This window comes from Cervus elaphus, chromosome X, assembly GCF_910594005.1.
Source record: "Cervus elaphus chromosome X, mCerEla1.1, whole genome shotgun sequence".
Lineage (NCBI taxonomy): Eukaryota > Metazoa > Chordata > Mammalia > Artiodactyla > Cervidae > Cervus > Cervus elaphus.
The window spans coordinates 36,748,393-36,770,122 of record NC_057848.1 but is presented as its reverse complement, the minus strand read 5'-3'; the positions used below and the strand labels follow the sequence as shown (position 1 = coordinate 36,770,122).

Below are 21,730 nucleotides of genomic sequence, written 5' to 3'. Positions count from 1 at the left end.
TCAGAATGATCCCCTGGAGATGGAAATGGTAATTCACTCCAGTATACTTGCCTGAGAAATCCCATGGACAGAGGAGCCTGGCGGGCTACAGTCCATAGGGTCTTAAAGAGTCAGACATGACTTTGTGACTAAAGAAAATGCATATAACATAAAAGAAAAATATCTAAAATCAACAATCTGAGTTTCCATTTCAGTAAACTAGAAAAAAACAACTTAAGCCAAAAGCAATAAAAAGAAAAAAAATTCAGAGCAGAAATCAATGAAGATGAAAACAGGAAATCAATAAAGGAAAAAACCCAATTAACATCAAAAGTTGGTTCTTTGAGAAGATCAGTTTTAAAACTGATAAATCTCTTATCTGGCTACCCAAGGGAAAAAGAAGACACACATTGCTAATGTTTAAACCAAAAGAGGGGTCATGACTGCTGATCTCACAGACATTAAACGAATAACTAAGTAATAGTATGAATCACTGTCCAAAAATTTGATAAGTTAGATGAATTGTCTTTCAATTCCTTGAAAGACACAAACTATCAAAGCTCACACAAGGAGAAGATAATATGAATAGACTTAAATGTATTAATGAAATTGAATCAATAGTTCATAATCTTTCAAAAAAGAAAGCATTGGGCTCAGTTTCACTGGAAATTTTTATCAGCATTTGAAGAAAAAGTGATATTCATTCTCTACAATATTTTCCAGAAAATATAAGCTGAGAAAACATTTCCTAACTCATCCTATAAGGCCGGAATAACCCTAATAATGAAATCAGAAAGACATTGCAAGAAAGAAAAACTATTCAACAACATAGCTTATTTACATATAAAAAAACTCACCAAAAAAATAGCAAATTGAACCCAAAGCTGAAAAAGAAAGAATTATACACTATAACCAGGTGATGTTTAGTCCAGATGTAGAAGGTTAGTTGAACATTTGAAACTCAATCAATGTAATTCAGCACATCAACAGACTAAAAAAAAAAAATTTAAATATGATTAAAAAAATCAAGGCTCTAGAATAGGATTAGTACAATAAAACATTGATTATAAATGAAATTTCAAACCTTTTTGAATGAAGGATTCCTGCTCCCTCAAAAAATAAAGGTTAAGCGATTGAAATAAAAGAGCTAGTAAATTAATGTCAACTAAAGTGCCTTGTAATCCACTCTACACAATGATCTATGGTTCCTACTTAGTGGAAGGTCAAGATCCTTCATCTAAATTGAATCCAGCACACCAACAGAGTCACACACCTTGTAGCCCCATGAATTATGCTATCCTCTCAAAATTTATACATGACCCTTCTACATTTGAAGGCATCATTAAAGAAATTTATGGGTGCTGATGTTTCTCAATGTGTAATAGTTGAAGAGATTTTATAAAAAACACAATTCAGGTCATTATCATCAATAGTTCTCTCAAAAAACACCAAGTAACACATAGATAATTAGACTGACATACAAAGATAGTGTAGTTAGCCTGATGTTACATTGTAGAGCTTGAATATTAAGGAAGCTTGGGAATTTAAACCTTATTCTGAAAGCACATTCAAAATCATTAGATTTATTCACCTTTTATAGTATTTTTCATAACTTTATATAATTCAAGAGTAAATATCACATTACAAAGCCTCAAATCTGTACAAATTAATCAACATCTGGGATTTACTTTGCAAAGAAAGTATTTAATATTTTATGTTTATAATTCTGGATATTGCAGGGAGGTGATATGAAAAAGGTATCAAGGGAAAATGGTGTTGATCGTTTAGAGAAACAAAGTCAGTAGGCTGCATTAGAAAACTATTTTTAGAATTGCCCATAACTTGGTAATAATTATGACTCAGACCATTGATTCTTAAATTTTTTTTGTGTATATAAGCATTATCAACTGTTTTTGTTAAAAGTGCAGATTTCACCCCTTGGATTGGGCCAAGATTCAACAATCATAAGAGGCATCACAGATGACTCTAATACATGGTTATATCTTAGCTTGTAGTATCCAAAATGAACATTAAGAGATTCATTTATTAAGAAGGTGTTCCTGGGAGAAAACAGTAAGAGAAGGGAAAATGGAAACAGTAAAATGAAAGGAAAGAAGTCAAGCAGGATTGGTATTCCAGGTGGTCCCAGACTAAGTCTGATCTCATGGAAAGCTCTGAAGGATAAGTTACATCTCAGAATCTGTCTCAGATTGAGTCAAAGATGAATTAGGACAGCTTGAAACTGAGTGAAGGTGATTTTCTGAATCAAGATCTTAAGATGTCTTTGGCAACTTGATAGTGAGAGATTAGAGACTACAACAGAACTTGTTCATCTACAGACCTGCTCATCTGTTAGTTCATGAAAGTGAAAGTGTTAGTCATTCAGTCATGTCAGACTCTTTGTGACCCCATGGACTGTAGCCCACCAGGCTCCTCTGTCCATGGGATTCTACAGGCAAGAATACAGGAGTGAGTAGCCATTCCCTTCTCCAGGGGATCTTTCCGACCCAGGGATTGAACCTGGGTCTCCCACACTGCAGGCAGATTCTTTACCATCTGAACCACCAGGAAAACAGATGTTAGTTCATCTTCAGAGCTATATTAGTATCCACCCTTCACCTATTCACTCATGAACATATGAGTAATAAGAAGATTGTGGGCGGAATCTATAGTTCTCATCAGCCTTCCCAGTGGAGTTTCCTCCTATTTCCCTCAGACAATTCCTATCATTTATGTGTTTTGTTGTTGTTGTTTGTTATTGCTTTTTTTCGGGGGGGGGGGGGCACTCCATGTAGCTTGCAGGATCTTAGTTCCTCAACCAAGGATTGACCCCAAGGCCACGGCAGTGAAAGAGCAGAGTCCTAACCACTGAGTAGGCGCGCATGTGCGTGCTCAGTCGTTTCAGTCGTGTCCTACTCTTTGCGACACTATGGACTCACCAGGCTCCTCTGTTCATGGGATTCTCCAGGCAAGAATACTGGAGTGGCTTGCCATGCCTTCCCCCAGGAAATCTTCCCAACCCAGGGATCAAACCCATGTCTCTTTTGTCTCCTGAATTGCAGACAGGTTCTTTACCACTAGCACCACCTGGGAAGCCCCCTAATCACTGGACCACCAGGGAACACCCTATCACTTATGTTTTGAATCCAGCCTATAGAAGGTTAAGAAATGAGAAAGGAAGTAAAGTCATATGCAACCTAAAGTGTGCCACTGAAACGTACTCTGTAATATCATGAATACATTTTTCTGCAGATTTTTCACTTCCTTTACATTGTTAACATTGTGTTTGCCAGTGTAAAGAGAAAAAAGATGTTTTCATTCCTGGCTAAAATAATAGAGAGATAGATAATAGTCTCAAAGCCTAAAGAAACTCAGAAAAGCATGATGGTATACGTAGAATGAAATGGAGTAAATTTAGCTGGGAATACAGATTCTTCAAATATAATCTGCTTCTCATATAGTATGTTTAGGAAGTTTAACATCTGCATGAACTTGATACTTGCTGGACTCACGCTTGGGAAATCAAACACAAGGGAAGAAAACATTTACAAGTAGAACTTGACTTCTGTACATATGTAATTAAAGAGAGAGTTTCAGAATAAGAGACAGTAGTGAGATATCCCAAATCAGAATATAAAAATAGGTGTAAAAATTATAATTTTAAGTTTACTTCATTATGTCCTAGTTAAGCCCTGATCCTGCTGAATAGTTTCTAAAAGTCATGGAGAATAGCATCTAAAGGTATTCAGATCAAAGATTCAGGACTTTTCTTCTATGGCTGTTCTGTGGGAATGAATGAATGTGAGTGTATATGTATATCAGTATAACTGTGTACTTGTGTGAATATGTCTACACAAATAACACTATAGGAATGTAAGTTTGTCACAAATACCCTGATATATATTAAAGTGATAATCAATTATTGTCTTGGGAAAATCTTTTGTCAAAGGATCTATTTTCTCAATTTTATTTTAACTTGGCACTGGTAGAAACAGCTCTTTTCAGTTAATCAAATTTTAGTACAACCAATCTATTAATAGAGCTCCTAAACTTATCTGCCTGAGTGTTTTCTCTCTCATTCTTTCTGCATTATCTAGAGTTTTATTTCCACAGTGAGTAGTTCTAACTTACACACTCTCTATTGAAATATTGCACTGATCTCTCATCAAGCAACTCTCTAATATTGAGTTAATTTTCCCACTGGACAGATAACACACATTAGTCGATAGCAATCTTCTATTTCACTTGGCAATTTTATTACTTAGTGTTAACAAATATATTGCTACTTTGCTTTTAAAAACCACTCTCTTAGAAGTTTATTTAGTAATCCTTAAGAGTTGAGTTTCCTCCAGTAAATTGATCAAATTGAGTTTGATACTGAAGTTGTGAAAATCCTGAAAGTGTGTTCATTAAACCACAACTGGTCCACTTCTTAATTTCTCAGAATTATTTTTTTCTAACTCCATGATTCCCCAAAGCTGTTTTGTTGAAGGTAATTAATGTTATACGTACCAAATCCAGTCAAGTTTTTGCACTCTCAAATTTTCGGCAGCATTTAACACTGATGATTGACTGGTCTAAGACTACTTTTGGATTATTTTCACTCTTTTGGTTGCAAGATATTACATTATTTAGTTTCATTTGCTACTTCTCAAATTACTGTTTCTTTACCTCTGTTGTTTTTATACTTCCTTAAGTTTTCTCCAAATATGAGCATGTACTAAAGGCTTAGTTCCTAACCATGGAATTACTGTTCTAAATTACTTACCCTGGTGAATTCCATCTCATACCTTCAATTATCTTCTCTAGATATGTAGACTTGACCTACCCTATCTTCAGAGCTCAAGTTTCCTAATATAAATTGCCTAGCAAACATTTCTATGAATGCCCTTCAATTACCTAGTTACTTCCTCAATTTCCCTTGGACATAATGATTATCTCAAATGAGGATTGGAAACTCATTCATTTTGCTCATTCCTTATGTAATGATACAATTACCAAAACCTGTCAACCTTTCCTCTTCATTTCTCACATACATCTATTATTTTTCTATACATAGCAACTTTATTTCCAATATGTCTATCATTTTTAATTCAAACCTTCTAATTCTTAGTACTTCAGACTGAAAAATAATTTTTCAGCTAACACTGTGAACAAAAATTTAAATGATCACATTTCCCTATTCCTATGTCATTCCAGTCCACCCACTCGTTCCTATGGACCCATCAGTAACATCCTATTACTCTTTCCTATAAACCATAGGACTTAGTACGCATACCAGCACTAGTTACACACAGCTATCTTACCAGTTTGGCTTTTGTTCACACACAGCATGTATTTAAACTCTAGTGCTTCTTATAAAGAAGTATACGGGGGAGGAGCCAAGATGGCGGAGGAGTAGGACGGGGAGACCACTTTCTCTCCTACAAATTCATCAAAAGAATAACCGAATGCAGAGCAAACTTCACAAAACAACTTCTGATCGCTAGCTGAGGTCATCAGGCGCCCAGAAAAGCAGACCATTGTCTTCGAAAGGAGGTAGGACAAAATATAAAAGATAAAAAGTGAGACAAAAGAGCTAAGGACGGAGACCCGTCCCGGGAAGGGAGTCTTGGGCGGCCTTGCTTGGGCTAGGGTCCGGGCCTGAGTGCCCTGAGGACAATCGGGGGGAGCTTCTGTGAGGTGCCAACTTGAACTGTGGGAGACCAAAGGAGAGAGAGAAAATTGACCGGCCGGAACACACTGCCGGCTGTTCGCAGAACAAAGGGACGGGGAAAGTCCCGAGAAGAGCTCGCAGGCTGCGGACCGGCCCAGCCCCGCCGGAGGCAGGAGGCAGGGGGGAGGGGAAGGTCGCGGCGAGACACAGGGCGCAGGCACCCGACCGGCGCGGGGCGGGGACTGGGGCTGGGGACGCGGAGGGCGGAAGGCGCGCGCACCCGCCTGGCGCCAGCGGAAACTGAGACTGGGTCCGCGGAAGGGAGTGGGTGCGCCACACCTGGGGATAGCGCGCCCGCCAAGCGCCTGGCTGCCTGGACCGCTCTGACGGGGAAGGCACAGAGAGCAGGCGCAGCTTTTCCTTCCGCGCTTTTGTGTAACACCCGAGGGCTGGAACCTCGCGCAGCGCGGGGCGCGCTCCATATAGAACAGCCGGGAGCCTGAGCAGCACAGACGGAGAAAGCAGCGTCAGCCCCTTCCGGCAGCGCCAGCCCGCCCCCGCAGGGCCAGCCCCTCCCCGCAGGGCCAGCCCCTCCCCTCAGCGTCAGCCCCGCCCCGCAGCGCCAGCCCCTCCCCGCAGCGTCAGCCCCTCCCAGCAGCGCAACGGAACTAGCTACCTGAATAAGAGTCCGCCTCCGGCCGCCTGTGTCAGGGCGGAAATGAGCCTCTGAAGAGACCGGCAAACAGAAGCCAAATAAACAAAGGGAACCGCTTCAGAAGGGACTGGTGCAACAGATTAAAATCCCTGAAGAAAACACCGACTTCACCGGAAGGGCCCTGTAGATATCGAGAAGTGCAAGCTGGAACGAGGAGCTATCTGAAACTGAGCCGAACCCACACTGACCGCAACAGCTCCAGAGAAATTCCTAGACATATTTTTACTTTTTTTTTTATTTTTCTGTTTTTTCTAAGTAAGGAAAAAAAAAAAATTTTTTTTTCTTTTTATATTTTTCTTTTTTATTTTTTCTCTTTTATTTTCCTTTAAAATTTCCTATTACTCCCCCATTACTCCTTAACTTTCATTTTCATAGATTTTTACGATTTTTTTAATTAGGGGAAAAAAAAAATTTTTTTTTTCTCTTTTTTTTTTTTTTCTTTTTCTTTTTTTTCTTCTCCTTTTTCTTCTTTTTTTTTTTTTCTTTCCTTTTTCTCTTCTATTTTCTATTTTTCTTTTTCTCTTATTTCTTTTAAAGTCCTCTAGTACTCCTCTACTACTCTTCATTTTCATCTTCACTACACTATAACCTTACAAAAAAAAAAAAAAAAGAGAAGCCCTATCTTAAAACCGAAGATTATTCCCTCCCAATCTTGACTCTCTGTTTTCTACCTCAGAACACCTCTATTTCCTCTTTTCCCCTTCTCTTCCCCATCCAATTCTGTGAATCCCTGTAGGTGTCTGAGATACGAGAACACTCTGGGAACAGACAGCTGCGTAGATCTGTCTCTCTCCTCTTGAGTCCCCCTTTTTCTCCTCCTACTCATCTCTATCTCCCTCCTCCCTTTTCTCCTGTTCATGTAACTCTGTGAACCTCTCTGGGTGTCCCTAACGGGGGAGAATCTTTTCGCCATTAACCTAGAAGTTTAATTATCAGAGCTGTATAGTTGGAGAAGTCCTGAGACTACAGGAAGAATAAAACTGAAATCCAGAGGCAGGAAACTTAAGCCCAAAACCTGAGAACACCAGAAAACTCCTGACTACATGGAACTTTAAGTGATAAGTGACCGTCCAAAAGCCTCCATACCTACACTGAAACCAACCACCACCCAAGAGCCAATAAGTTTTAGAGCAAGACATACCACGCAAATTCTCCAGCAACACAGGAACATAGCCCTGAATGTCAACATACAGGCTACCCAAGGTCACACCTAACACATAGACCCAACTCAAAACTCATTACTGGGCACTCCATTGCTCTCCAAAGAGAAGAAATCAAGTTCCACGCACCAGTACACTGACGCAAGCTTCCCTAACCAGGAAACCTTGACAAGCCAAACGTCCAACCCCACCCACTGGGTAAATCCTCCACAATAAAAAGTAACCACAGACCTCCAGAATACAGAAAGTCCACTCCAGACACAGCAATCTAAACAAGATGAAAAGGCAAAGAAATACCCAACAGGTAAAGGAACAAGAAAAATGCCCACCAAGTCAAACAAAAGAGGAGGAGATAGGGAATCTACCTGAAAAAGAATTTAGAATAATGATAATAAAAATGATCCAAAATCTTGAAAACAAAATGGAGTTACAGATAAATAGCTTGGAAACAAAGATTGAAAAGATACAAGAATTGTTTAATAAAGACCTAGAAGAAATAAAAAAGAGTCAATTAAAAATGAATAATGCAATGAATGAGATCAAAAACACTTTGGAGGGAACCAAGAGTAGAATAACGGAGGCAGAAGATAGGATAAGTGAGGTAGAAGATAAAATGGTGGAAATAAATGAAGCAGAGAGGAAAAAAGAAAAAAGGATCAAAAGAAATGAGGACAACCTCAGGGACCTCTGGGACAATGTGAAACGCCCCAACATTCGAATCATAGGAGTTCCAGAAGAAGAAGACAAAAAGAAAGGCCATGAGAAAATACTCGAGGAGATAATAGCTGAAAACTTCCCTAAAATGGGGAAGGAAATAGCCACCCAAGTCCAAGAAACCCAGAGAGTTCCAAACAGGATAAACCCAAGGCGAAACACCCCAAGACACATATTAATCAAACTAACAAAGATCAAACACAAAGAACAAATATTAAAAGCAGCAAGGGAAAAACAACAAATAACACACAAAGGGATTCCCATAAGGATAACAGCTGATCTATCAATAGAAACCCTCCAGGCCAGAAGGGAATGGCAGGACGTCCTGAAAGTAATGAAAGAGAATAACCTACAACCTAGATTACTGTATCCAGCAAGGATCTCATTCAGATATGAAGGAGAACTCAAAAGCTTTACAGATAAGCAAAAGCTGAGAGAATTCAGCACTACCAAACCAGCTCTTCAACAAATGCTAAAGGATCTTCTCTAGACAGGAAATGCAGAAAGGTTGTATAAACGTGAACCCAAAACAACAAAGTAAATGGCAACGGGACCACACCTATCAATAATTACCTTAAATGTAAATGGGTTGAATGCCCCAACCAAAAGACAAAGATTGGCTGAATGGATACAAAAACAAGACCCCTATATATGCTGTCTACAAGAGACCCACCTCAAAACAAGAGACACATACAGACTGAAAGTGAAGGGCTGGAAAAAAATATTTCATGCAAACGGAGACCAAAAGAAAGCAGGAGTCGCAATACTCATATCAGATAAAATAGACTTTCAAATAAAAGCTGTGAAAAGAGACAAAGAAGGACACTACATAATGATCAAAGGATCAATCCAAGAAGAAGATATAACAATTATAAATATATATGCACCCAACATAGGAGCACCGCAATATGTACGGCAAACACTAACGAGTATGAAAGAGGAAATTAATAGTAACACAATAATAGTGGGAGACTTTAATACCCCACTCACAACTATGGATAGATCAACTACACAGAAAATTAACAAGGAAACACAAACTTTAAATGACACAATGGACCAGCTAGACCTAATTGATATCTATAGGACATTTCACCCCAAAACAATCAACTTCACCTTTTTCTCAAGTGCACACGGAACCTTCTCCAGAATAGATCACATCCTGGGCCATAAATCTGGTCTTGGAAAATTCAAAAAAATTGAAATCATTCCAGTCATCTTTTCTGACCACAGTGCAGTAAGATTAGATCTCAATTACAGGAAAAAAATTGTTAAAAATTCAAACACATGGAGGCTAAATAACACACTTCTGAATAACCAACAAATCATAGAAGAAATCAAAAAAGAAATCAAAATATGTATAGAAATGAATGAAAATGAAAACACAACAACCCAAAACCTATGGGACACTGTAAAAGCAGTGCTAAGGGGAAAGTTCATAGCATTACAGGCTTACATCAAGAAACAAGAAAAAAGCCAAATAAATAACCTAACTCTACACCTAAAGCAATTAGAGAAGGAAGAAATGAAGAACCCCAGGGTTAGCAGAAGGAAAGAAATCTTAAAAATCAGGGCAGAAATAAATGCAAAAGAAACTAAAGAGACCATAGCAAAAATCAACAAAGCTAAAAGCTGGTTTTTTGAAAAAATAAACAAAATTGACAAACCATTAGCAAGACTCATTAAGAAGCAAAGAGAGAAGAACCAAATTAACAAAATTAGAAATGAAAATGGAGAGATCACAACAGACAACACTGAAATACAAAGGATCATAAGAGACTACTACCAGCAGCTCTATGCCAATAAAATGGACAACTTGGATGAAATGGACAAATTCTTAGAAAAGTATAACTTTCCAAAACTGAACCAGGAAGAAATAGAAGATCTTAACAGACCCATCACAGGCAAGGAAATCGAAAGTGTAATCAAAAATCTTCCAGCAAACAAAAGCCCAGGACCAGATGGCTTCACAGCTGAATTCTACCAAAAATTTAGAGAAGAGCTAACACCTACCTTACTCAAACTCTTCCAGAAAATTGCAGAAGAAGGTAAACTTCCAAACTCATTCTATGAGGCCACCATCACCCTAATTCCAAAACCAGACAAAGATGCCACAAAAAAAGAAAACTACAGGCCAATATCACTGATGAACATAATTGCAAAAATCCTTAACAAAATTCTAGCAAACAGAATCCAACAACATATTAAAAAAATCATACACCACGACCAAGTGGGCTTTATCCCAGGAATGCAAGGATTCTTCAATATCCGCAAATCAATCAACGTAATACACCACATTAACAAATTGAAAGATAAAAACCATATGATTATCTCAATAGATGCAGAGAAAGCCTTTGACAAAATTCAACACTCATTTATGATTAAAACTCTCCAAAAAGCAGGAATAGAAGGAACATACCTCAACATTATAAAAGCCATATATGACAAACCCACAGCAAGCATCACCCTCAATGGTGAAAACTTGAAAGCATTCCCCCTGAAATCAGGAACAAGACAAGGGTGCCCACTGTCACCACTACTGTTCAACATAGTGTTGGAAGTTTTGGCCACAGCAATCAGAGCAGAAAAAGAAGTAAAAGGAATCCAGATAGGAAAAGAAGAAGTGAAACTCTCACTGTTTGCAGATGACATGATCCTCTACATAGAAAACCCTAAAGACTCTACCAGAAAATTACTAGAACTAATCAATGAATATAGTAAAGTTGCAGGATATAAAATTAACACACAGAAATCCCTTGCATTCCTATATACTAACAATGAAAAAACAGAAAGAGAAATTAAGGAAACAATACCATTCACCATTGCAACAAAAAGAATAAAATACTTAGGAGTATATCTACCTAAAGAAACAAAAGACCTATACATAGAAAACTATAAAACACTGATGAAAGAAATCAAAGAGGACACAAACAGATGGAGAAACATACCGTGTTCATGGATTGGAAGAATCAATATTGTCAAAATGGCTATTCTACCCAAAGCAATCTATAGATTCAATGCAATCCCTATCAAGCTACCAACGGTATTTTTCACAGAACTAGACCAAAGAATTTCACAATTTGTATGGAAATACAAAAAACCTCGAATAGCCAAAGTAATCTTGAGAAAGAAGAATGGAACTGGAGGAATCAACCTGCCTGACTTCAGACTCTACTACAAAGCCACAGTCATCAAGACAGTGTGGTACTGGCACAAAGACAGAAATATAGACCAATGGAACAGAATAGAAAGCCCAGAGATAAATCCACGATCCTATGGACACCTTATCTTTGACAAAGGAGGCAAGGATATACAATGGAAAAAAGACAACCTCTTTAACAAGTGGTGCTGGAAAAACTGGTCAACCACTTGCAAAAGAATGAAACTAGAACACTTTCTAACACCATACACAAAAATAAACTCAAACTGGATTAAAGATCTAAATGTAAGACCAGAAACTATAAAACTCCTAGAGGAGAACATAGGCAAAACACTCTCTGACATAAATCACAGCAAGATCCTCTATGACCCACCTCCCAGAATATTGGAAATAAAAGCAAAACTAAACAAATGGGATCTAATGAAACTTAAAAGTTTTTGCACTACAAAAGAAACTATAAGTAAGGTGAAAAGACAGCCGTCAGATTGGGAGAAAATAATAGCAAATGAAGAAACAGACAAAGGATTAATCTCAAAAATATACAAGCAACTCCTGCAGCTCAATTCCAGAAAAATAAATGACCCAATCAAAAAATGGGCCAGAGAACTAAACAGACATTTCTCCAAAGAAGACATACAGATGGCTAACAAACACATGAAAAGGTGCTCAACATCACTCATTATTAGAGAAATGCAAATCAAAACCGCAATGAGGTACCATTACACACCAGTCAGGATGGCTGCTATCCAAAAGTCTACAAGCAATAAATGCTGGAGAGGCTGTGGAGAAAAGGGAACCCTCTTACACTGTTGGTGGGAATGCAAACTAGTACAGCCACTATGGAAAACAGTGTGGAGATTCCTTAAAAAACTGGAAATAGAACTGCCATATGACCCAGCAATACCACTTCTGGGCATACACACTGAGGAAACCAGATCTGAAAGAGACACATGCACCCCAATGTTCATCGCAGCACTGTTTATAATAGCCAGGACATGGAAGCAACCTAGATGCCCATCAGCAGATGAATGGATAAGGAAGCTGTGGTACATATACACCATGGAATTTTACTCAGCCGTCAAAAAGAATTCATTTGAACCAGTCCTAATGAGATGGATGAAACTGGAGCCCCTTATACAGAGTGAAGTAAGCCAGAAAGATAAAGAACATTACAGCATACTAATACATATATATGGAATTTAGAAAGATGGTAATGATAACCCTATATGCAAAACAGAAAAAGAGACACAGAAATACAGAACAGACTTTTGAACTCTGTGGGAGAATGTGAGGGTGGGATGTTTCAAAAGAACAGCATGTATACTATCTATGGTGAAACAGATCACCAGCCCAGGTGGGATGCATGAGACAAGTGCTCCGGCCTGGTGCACTGGGAAGACCCGGAGGAATCGGGTGGAGAGGGAGATGGGAGGGGGGATCGGGATGGGGAATAAGTGTAAATCTATGGCTGATTCATATCAATGTATGACAAAACCCACTGAAATGTTGTGAAGTAATTAGCCTCCAACTAATAAAAAAATTAAAAAAAAAAAAAAAGAGTGAAAGGGCAGTCTAAGGAATAGGAGAAACTATTTGTAAACCACATAACAGATAAGGGGTTAATACCCAAAATATTCAAAAAATTTCTCAAATAATAATTTTTTTTCAAAATACTGTTAATATAAAGGGAAATTGGCAGCAAAACAAAACTATAATATTCGTTTTCTTCTACTCTGCATACATGCATGCTCAGTCGCTTCAGTCACGTCTGACTCTGTGCAAACTGATGGACTATAGCCTGCTGTGCTCCTCTGTCCATGGGGATTCTCCAGGCGAGAATACTGGAGTGGGTTGCCGTGCCCCCTCTCCATTCTTCTACCCTATGAGACAGTAATTATTTGTGAAGGGAAATAATGCTTTTGAGAGATGCATTTGAAGTGGTGAATATATAGTGTGTACTTGATTTACATTCCTTTCTCTACTGGGAAGGACATAGTGTGGACTATGGCCTTTACAGTTTCTGCAAAAACAAATCTTGCCTGTGTAAGTCAGAGATATGAAATTCAGCAGTGAAATGAGTACAAGATTATTATCAGCCAGATCCTTCTTTACCCTTCCTTAGGATATCCTTATTTTCAAGACTGATTTAGTTATTGCAAAAATCAGTTTCTACTTTTTCGTTCCGTGTAGAATTTTAAGTGTGTGTTTTTCTGTTTTGAGTAAAGCTAAATATTTACCTATCCTGTGACTCAGCTACTCTATTCTTTGTTGTTTCAGTTGCTACGTCGTGTTGGACTATTTCTGACCCCATGGACGGTAGCCTGCCAGGCTTCTCTCTCCATGGGATTTCCCAGGCAAGAATACTGGAATGACTTGCTATTTCCTACTGCAGGGGATCTTCCCTACCCAGGGATCAAACTCAGGTGTCCTGCATTGGCAGGCTGAGCCACCTGGGAAGTCTGTTATTCCTATGTACATATAAATCCCAGAGAAAAGAGGACATATGTCCACTAAAAACAAGTACTGGCAGCTTCTTAACAGCTTTATTCATTGTAGGCCCAAATTGGAAATAATCTAATTGTCCATCAAAAGTATAATGTATAAATAAGTTGTGGTATGCACTGTATAATATTAAATAGCAATGAAAATGAATAAAATACTTCATTAAATACTTTAATATTAAAAATATAACTTTGAGTGAAAGAAGCAGCAGAAAAAATAACATTGCATAATATCATTTTTATGAAATTAAAAAGATTTCATAATCTTGGCAAGGTTAATGCATTGTAACTGAATTCAAAATAATGACTTCTTCTGGAGAGGGTGTCTATAATGGGGAAAGAGGTATCTGGGATTAGAAGGACATGAGGGAACCTGATAGAGTATAGTTATTGTTCTATACCATCACCAGTATATGTGTCATAGGACTGGACACTAATGTTGCTGTACTTCACTCACTTCCAGATTTTACTCATTTCATTTTTTTTTTCTTTAAGATTTTACTCATTTCAAATTTTTAAAAACTTATGAAATGAAACTCTGACTAAAAAACTCGGCAAATGTTGAAAGACTAGCAAATTTAAGACAAAGAAAAACTTGCCAAATTTGAAGCAAATATGGTGCCCGTTTGTTAATTTCATTCATATGCTCATACCTTTGATTCTCTGACAACCTGTTTTATTGATATTATTATTGCTATTTTTACATGAAATAAGCACATTTCTACCAGTTTTCATTCCCTCATAGGAAACTTTGTGTACCAGAAATAATACTAGATTCTGGTCTAGATTTGAGTTTGAATACTTGTTCCTCCATATACAAGCTGGTTGGCTTTTACACTATTTCAAAATTATAATTAAGTTAAATTAAATTATTCTCATTGTATAGAAGAGAAAAAAATTTCCTCTAATTAGAGCGCCTTAAGATGAATAGTGTAAAAATATTGATATTTTTTCCAGTCTTCTTTTCCTGTACATTATATTTTACTTAGCCATTATACTTTGCATTTAATGCTGTAATGGATTTCAATTTACATTTTTAGCATTATCACTTTGACATGTCACTTAGCAGCCATTGCAATTAATGTTTTTGTGTCATACACTTCTATAACTACCATTTCAAAATCATCACATGACCGCATTTTCTTTTTTTGCTTTTTGCAGAGACCTTACTATATTCTGATATTTTCTTTCTTATTTATATGTTTAATTTTATCTCTGACTCTCCCCATATGAATGTAATTTTCATGAGAGAGAATGCTTTGTGTGTCTACTTCAATGTATGATACAGGTATAAAAATATTTTTTTACCAATTTAATTTTTAATTACTTGGTAAAAAAAAATCCATTGACTAGAAATATATTATTCATTCCTTTATTTGAAAGGAGTGTAAAAAAACACTGTTGTCAACACCTTATAGCTCTCTATTTTACAATATTTCACAGAAGTGAATAGATATATCTATATCATAGGGCATGAATTTTGAAATAAGCAATTCAGTTAACTTTTAAAAATTTCAGTGTCATTTGTGAAAAAATATAAAAATTTATAGCAATATCATCATCTGAGCTTGTTGAGATGTTTAAATGAGGTAATTGAAGGGAGGTGCCTTGTAAATTCTACAATAATATATTCCTGAAAGAACTATTATTATATCTTGAAAATGCTTATGAGCATATATTCATTTTTATATGTGATATTTATTATGTAATTGAACTGATACTGCAATATGGAAGAATCACTCAGGATACCATGCTTGAAGAAATCTTAACACTGCTGCCTAATAAAGTTATGGGTAGAGCAGGAGTCCATGTTACAAATTAGTGTATACTTCTTTTTTTTTTTTTTTTAATTTTTTTATTAGTTGGAGGCTAATTACTTCACAACATTTCAGTGGGTTTTGTCATACATTGATATGAATCAGCCATAGATTTACACTTATTCCCCATCCCGATCCCCCCTCCCATCTCCCTCTCCACCCGATTCCTCCGGGTCTTCCCAGTGCACCAGGCCGGAGCACTTGTCTCATGCATCCCACCTGGGCTGGTGATCTGTTTCACCATAGATAGTATACATGCTGTTCTTTTGAAACATCCCACCCTCACCTTCTCCCACAGAGTTCAAAAGTCTGTTCTGTATTTCTGTGTCTCTTTTTCTGTTTTGCATATAGGGTTATCATTACCATCTTTCTAAATTCCATATATATGTATTAGTATGCTGTAATGTTCTTTATCTTTCTGGCTTACTTCACTCTGTATAAGGGGCTCCAGTTTCATCCATCTCATTAGGACTGGTTCAAATGAATTCTTTTTGACGGCTGAGTAAAATTCCATGGTGTATATGTACCACAGCTTCCTTATCCATTCATCTGCTGATGGGCATCTAGGTTGCTTCCATGTCCTGGCTATTATAAACAGTGCTGCGATGAACATTGGGGTGCATGTGTCTCTTTCAGATCTGGTTTCCTCAGTGTGTATGCCCAGAAGTGGTATTGCTGGGTCATATGGCAGTTCTATTTCCAGTTTTTTAAGGAATCTCCACACTGTTTTCCATAGTGGCTGTACTAGTTTGCATTCCCACCAACAGTGTAAGAGGGTTCCCTTTTCTCCACAGCCTCTCCAGCATTTATTGCTTGTAGACTTTTGGATAGCAGCCATCCTGACTGGTGTGTAATGGTACCTCATTGCGGTTTTGATTTGCATTTCTCTAATAATGAGTGATGTTGAGCACCTTTTCATGTGTTTGTTAGCCATCTGTATGTCTTCTTTGGAGAAATGTCTGTTTAGTTCTCTGGCCCATTTTTTGATTGGGTCATTTATTTTTCTGGAATTGAGCTGCAGGAGTTGCTTGTATATTTTTGAGATTAATCCTTTGTCTGTTTCTTCATTTGCTATTATTTTCTCCCAATCTGACGGCTGTCTTTTCACCTTACTTATAGTTTCTTTTGTAGTGCAAAAGCTTTTAAGTTTCATTAGATCCCATTTGTTTAGTTTTGCTTTTATTTCCAATATTCTGGGAGGTGGGTCATAGAGGATCTTGCTGTGATTTATGTCAGAGAGTGTTTTGCCTATGTTCTCCTCTAGGAGTTTTATAGTTTCTGGTCTTACATTTAGATCTTTAATCCAGTTTGAGTTTATTTTTGTGTATGGTGTTAGAAAGTGTTCTAGTTTCATTCTTTTGCAAGTGGTTGACCAGTTTTTCCAGCACCACTTGTTAAAGAGGTTGTCTTTTTTCCATTGTATATCCTTGCCTCCTTTGTCAAAGATAAGGTGTCCATAGGTTCGTGGATTTATCTCTGGGCTTTCTATTCTGTTCCATTGGTCTATATTTCTGTCTTTGTGCCAGTACCACACTGTCTTGATGACTGTGGCTTTGTAGTAGAGTCTGAAGTCAGGCAGGTTGATTCCTCCAGTTCCATTCTTCTTTCTCAAGATTACTTTGGCTATTCGAGGTTTTTTGTATTTCCATACAAATTGTGAAATTCTTTGGTCTAGTTCTGTGAAAAATACCGTTGGTAGCTTGATAGGGATTGCATTGAATCTATAGATTGCTTTGGGTAGAATAGCCATTTTGACAATATTGATTCTTCCAATCCATGAACACGGTATGTTTCTCCATCTGTTTGTGTCCTCTTTGATTTCTTTCATCAGTGTTTTATAGTTTTCTATGTATAGGTCTTTTGTTTCTTTAGGTAGATATACTCCTAAGTATTTTATTCTTTTTGTTGCAATGGTGAATGGTATTGTTTCCTTAATTTCTCTTTCTGTTTTTTCATTGTTAGTATATAGGAATGCAAGGGATTTCTGTGTGTTAATTTTATATCCTGCAACTTTACTATATTCATTGATTAGTTCTAGTAATTTTCTGGTAGAGTCTTTAGGGTTTTCTATATAGAGGATCATGTCATCTGCAAACAGTGAGAGTTTCACTTCTTCTTTTCCTATCTGGATTCCTTTTACTTCTTTTTCTGCTCTGATTGCTGTGGCCAAAACTTCCAACACTATGTTGAACAGTAGTGGTGACAGTGGGCACCCTTGTCTTGTTCCTGATTTCAGGGGAAATGCTTTCAATTTTTCACCATTGAGGGTGATACTTGCTGTGGGTTTGTCATATATAGCTTTTATTATGTTGAGGTATGTTCCTTCTATTCCTGCTTTCTGGAGAGTTTTAATCATGAATGGGTGTTGAATTTTGTCAAAGGCTTTCTCTGCATCTATTGAGATAATCATATGGTTTTTATCTTTCAATTTGTTAATGTGGTGTATTACATTGATTGATTTGCAGATATTAACACAAAAAAAGAAAACTACAGGCCAATATCACTGATGAACATAGATGCAAAAATCCTTAACAAAATTCTAGCAAACAGAATCCAACAACATATTAAAAAAATCATACACCACGACCAAGTGGGCTTTATCCCAGGAATGCAAGGATTCTTCAATATCCGCAAATCAATCAATGTAATACACCACATTAACAAATTGAAAGATAAAAACCATATGATTATCTCAATAGATGCAGAGAAAGCCTTTGACAAAATTCAACACTCATTTATGATTAAAACTCTCCAAAAAGCAGGAATAGAAGGAACATACCTCAACATAATAAAAGCTATATATGACAAACCCACAGCAAGCATCACCCTCAATGGTGCCCTTTCACTCTTCATGAAAAGTTTTTCCAATACCATTTGTTGAAGAGACTATCTTCCCCCATTATACAAGGCTCAGAAGATGATTAGCATTTTTTAGCAATAAAGTATTTTCTTTAATTAAGACATAAATATTTTTAGACATAATGCTATTGCACATTTATTAGACTACAGTATAGTATAAACATAAATTTTATGTGTGCTGGGAAACACAATACTTCATGACTTGCCGTATTGCAATATTCATTCTGGAACCAAGCCCACAATGTCTGCAAAGTAAGTCTATATTATATTTCCAGGTTTTCTCTATCTTCTCATGTTGTTGGGGCACCATATTCAGCTTTTGGTCACTGTAGTTCATTTAACTATTTCAGGCTAGGTCTTGATGAACAATAGGAATCTAGCGATTAATATTGAATGTCCTCTACCTTCAAGAAACTAGAGGTTTCTTGAGGTTCTAGAGGTGGTAGCCATGCATATGAATTTTCCTTTGGAAGGGTGAAGGAGGGACCAACTAATTTCAATTATGGAAAAATGAAAGGTGATATTTGAAACTCTATTAATTCTTTTTCTCACTTTAGTTCAATCATTCCTAGAGTACAATCCAACATTTACCTACATTTAGATAATTTAAGCATATATTATTCCTTCTTTGGAGCTGAACATTCTCCCCAAGATTCCTGTCCTTCTAGGGGTTTACTTTTTTTTTTTTTTTACTTTTAACTTTAAGGCCCTGCTTTTACTGACATCTGAATCTTATTCTGTAATATACCAATATTTTCTTCTTCTCTATACTAAATCATTTATAATTATTTACAACAGGCATTTTTGTGTATAGCATACTTTACTAAAGGTATGAGCAGGTAGATGGAGAAGAAAATGGCAACCCACTCCAGTATTCTTGCCTGGAGAATCCCCTGGGCAGAGGAGCCTGGCAGGCTACAGTCCATGGAGTCACAAGTCGGACACAACTTAACTACTAAACCACCACCACCATCATGAGCATGTAGAATAATTTTATATGGCAAGAACAGCAAGAACTTAAATTAATAATTTATGTTCTTAAGAGCCTTTGGCTACCCTAACACTGAACATTTTGGAACCACCTACTCCTCCATACACTTTCACTTTCACTTCTCCATACCTTGCGTGCTAAGTCACTTCAGTCATGTCCAACTCTTTGCAACCCTATAAATTGTAGCCCACCAGGCTCCGCCGTTTGTGGGATTCTCCAGGCAAGAATACTGGGGTGGGTTGCCATGCCCTTCTCCAGGGGATCTTCCGACCCAGGTATTGAACCCACATCTCTTATGTCTTCTGCAATGGCCGACAGATTCTTTACCACTAGCGCCACCTGGGAAGCCCCCATAGCTTAGAATTCCATAATTTCAATTGATAATCTCTTTCCTTTCTCCTCGTGACCCACGAAATCTATCCACTTCTCAAGCAGCGTTTTAATTATTTTCTATTGCTGCTGCTGCTGCTGGTAAGTCACTTCAGTCATGTCCGACTCTGTGCGACCCCATAGACGGCAGCCAACCAGGCTCCCCTGTCCCTGGGATTCTCCAGGCAAGAACATTGGAGTGGGTTGCCATTTCCTTCTCCAATGCATGAAAGTGAAAAGTGAAAGTGAAGTCACTCAGTCGTGTCCAACTCTTTGTGACCCCATGGACTGAAGCCTACCAGGCTCCGCCGTCCATAGGATTTTTCAGGCAAGAGTACTTTTTCTTAAACCTGGTTTCAGGACCTTATCTTCATACCTGAAGAGTTTAGTCTCTCTGCTCCTTCCCATTCAACATCCAACCATATTTCCTTGTGCAATTCCAGCCAAGTCCCCAAGACGTATTTGGCTGTATTGGGCACTTGCTCACCAGAGTTGCTTTTAACTATGGTAAAGTAAATATTACCATCAATGACTGCGTCACTGACCTCAACTACATGGTTTATATGTTCCGGTGTGATTCCACCCATGGCAAGTTCAATGGCACAGTCCAGTCTGAGAAGAGGAAGCTTGCCATCAGTGGAAAGCCCACTTCCATTTTTTAGAAGCAAGATTCTGTCAATATCAAATGGAGTGCCGCTGGTACTGGGTATGTTATAGAGTCCAGTGGTGTCCTCACTACCTTCGAGAAGGTTGGGGCTCACATGAAGGGTTAGCCAAAAGGCTAATCATCACTGTCCCTTCTGTTGATATCCCATTATTTGTGATGGGCATGAACCATAAGCAGTACAACTCCCTCAAGATGCTCAGAAATGCCACGTGCACTACCACCTGCTTGACACACCTGGTCAGTGTCACTGTAGAGGGACTCATGACCATAGTTCATACCATCACTGCAAGCCAGAAGATCATGATGGGCCCCAGGGGAAACTGTCCTGGGATAGATGAGGAACTGCCCAGAACATCATCCCTGCTTCCCCTGGCACTGCCAAGGCTTTGGGGCAAGATCAGTCCTGAGCTGAATGGGAAGTTCTCTGGCATGGCCTTCCATGTCTCCATCCCAGTGTGTCTGATGTAGATCTGACCCACTGCCTGGAGAAAGTTGCTAAATACAATGGTATCAAGAAGAGGTAAAGCAGGCACTGGAAGGCTCGTTAAAGACCATTCTAGGCTATACTGAAAACCAAGTTTTCTATTTTAATTTTAGCAGTGACACCCACTCTTCCTCCCTGGATGCTGAGGCTGGCATTGCCCTTAACAGCCACCTTGTAAGCTCATTTCCTGGTATGACAATGAATTTGGCTACAGACAGGGTAGTGGGCCTCATGGTCCACTGGAGAATGAGTGGAGAATTCTCCATAGCCTCTGGAGAATGAGAGCACCCTGGATCTCCAGCCCCACTGAGAGCATGAGAGAGGCCCTCAGCTGTTGGGATACTCACCTCAACTAGCTCACCCCAACATACTGAGGAGTATCCACATCTTTCCATCCCAGAAACCCTGAAGAAGAGGAGGGACTTAGTGAGCCTTACCTTGTTATGTACCATCAATAGAAAATACCCAGCCTAAGGAAGTACTTTACTTTTTCTAAATAAAGATGATTCCTTTCATGAGAGAAATTCTGTTACCAACTTTTGAACTGTATATTTTCACTCTGCTGCACACTTATTTTTGTCTTGTTTACCTTTCATGTTAACCCATTGAATGATGCATTTTGTCTCCATTTGTATAGATTAGAAAACTGATACTGAGCAAA

At 38.0% G+C, this 21,730-nt stretch overlaps 1 pseudogene; it reads left to right on the top strand.

Annotated features, from left to right (window-relative positions):
* Positions 1–20,385: 20,385 nt before the first annotated feature.
* On the top strand, positions 20,386–21,351 carry LOC122689470 (annotated as a pseudogene).
* The last annotated feature ends 379 nt before the right edge of the window (positions 21,352–21,730 follow it).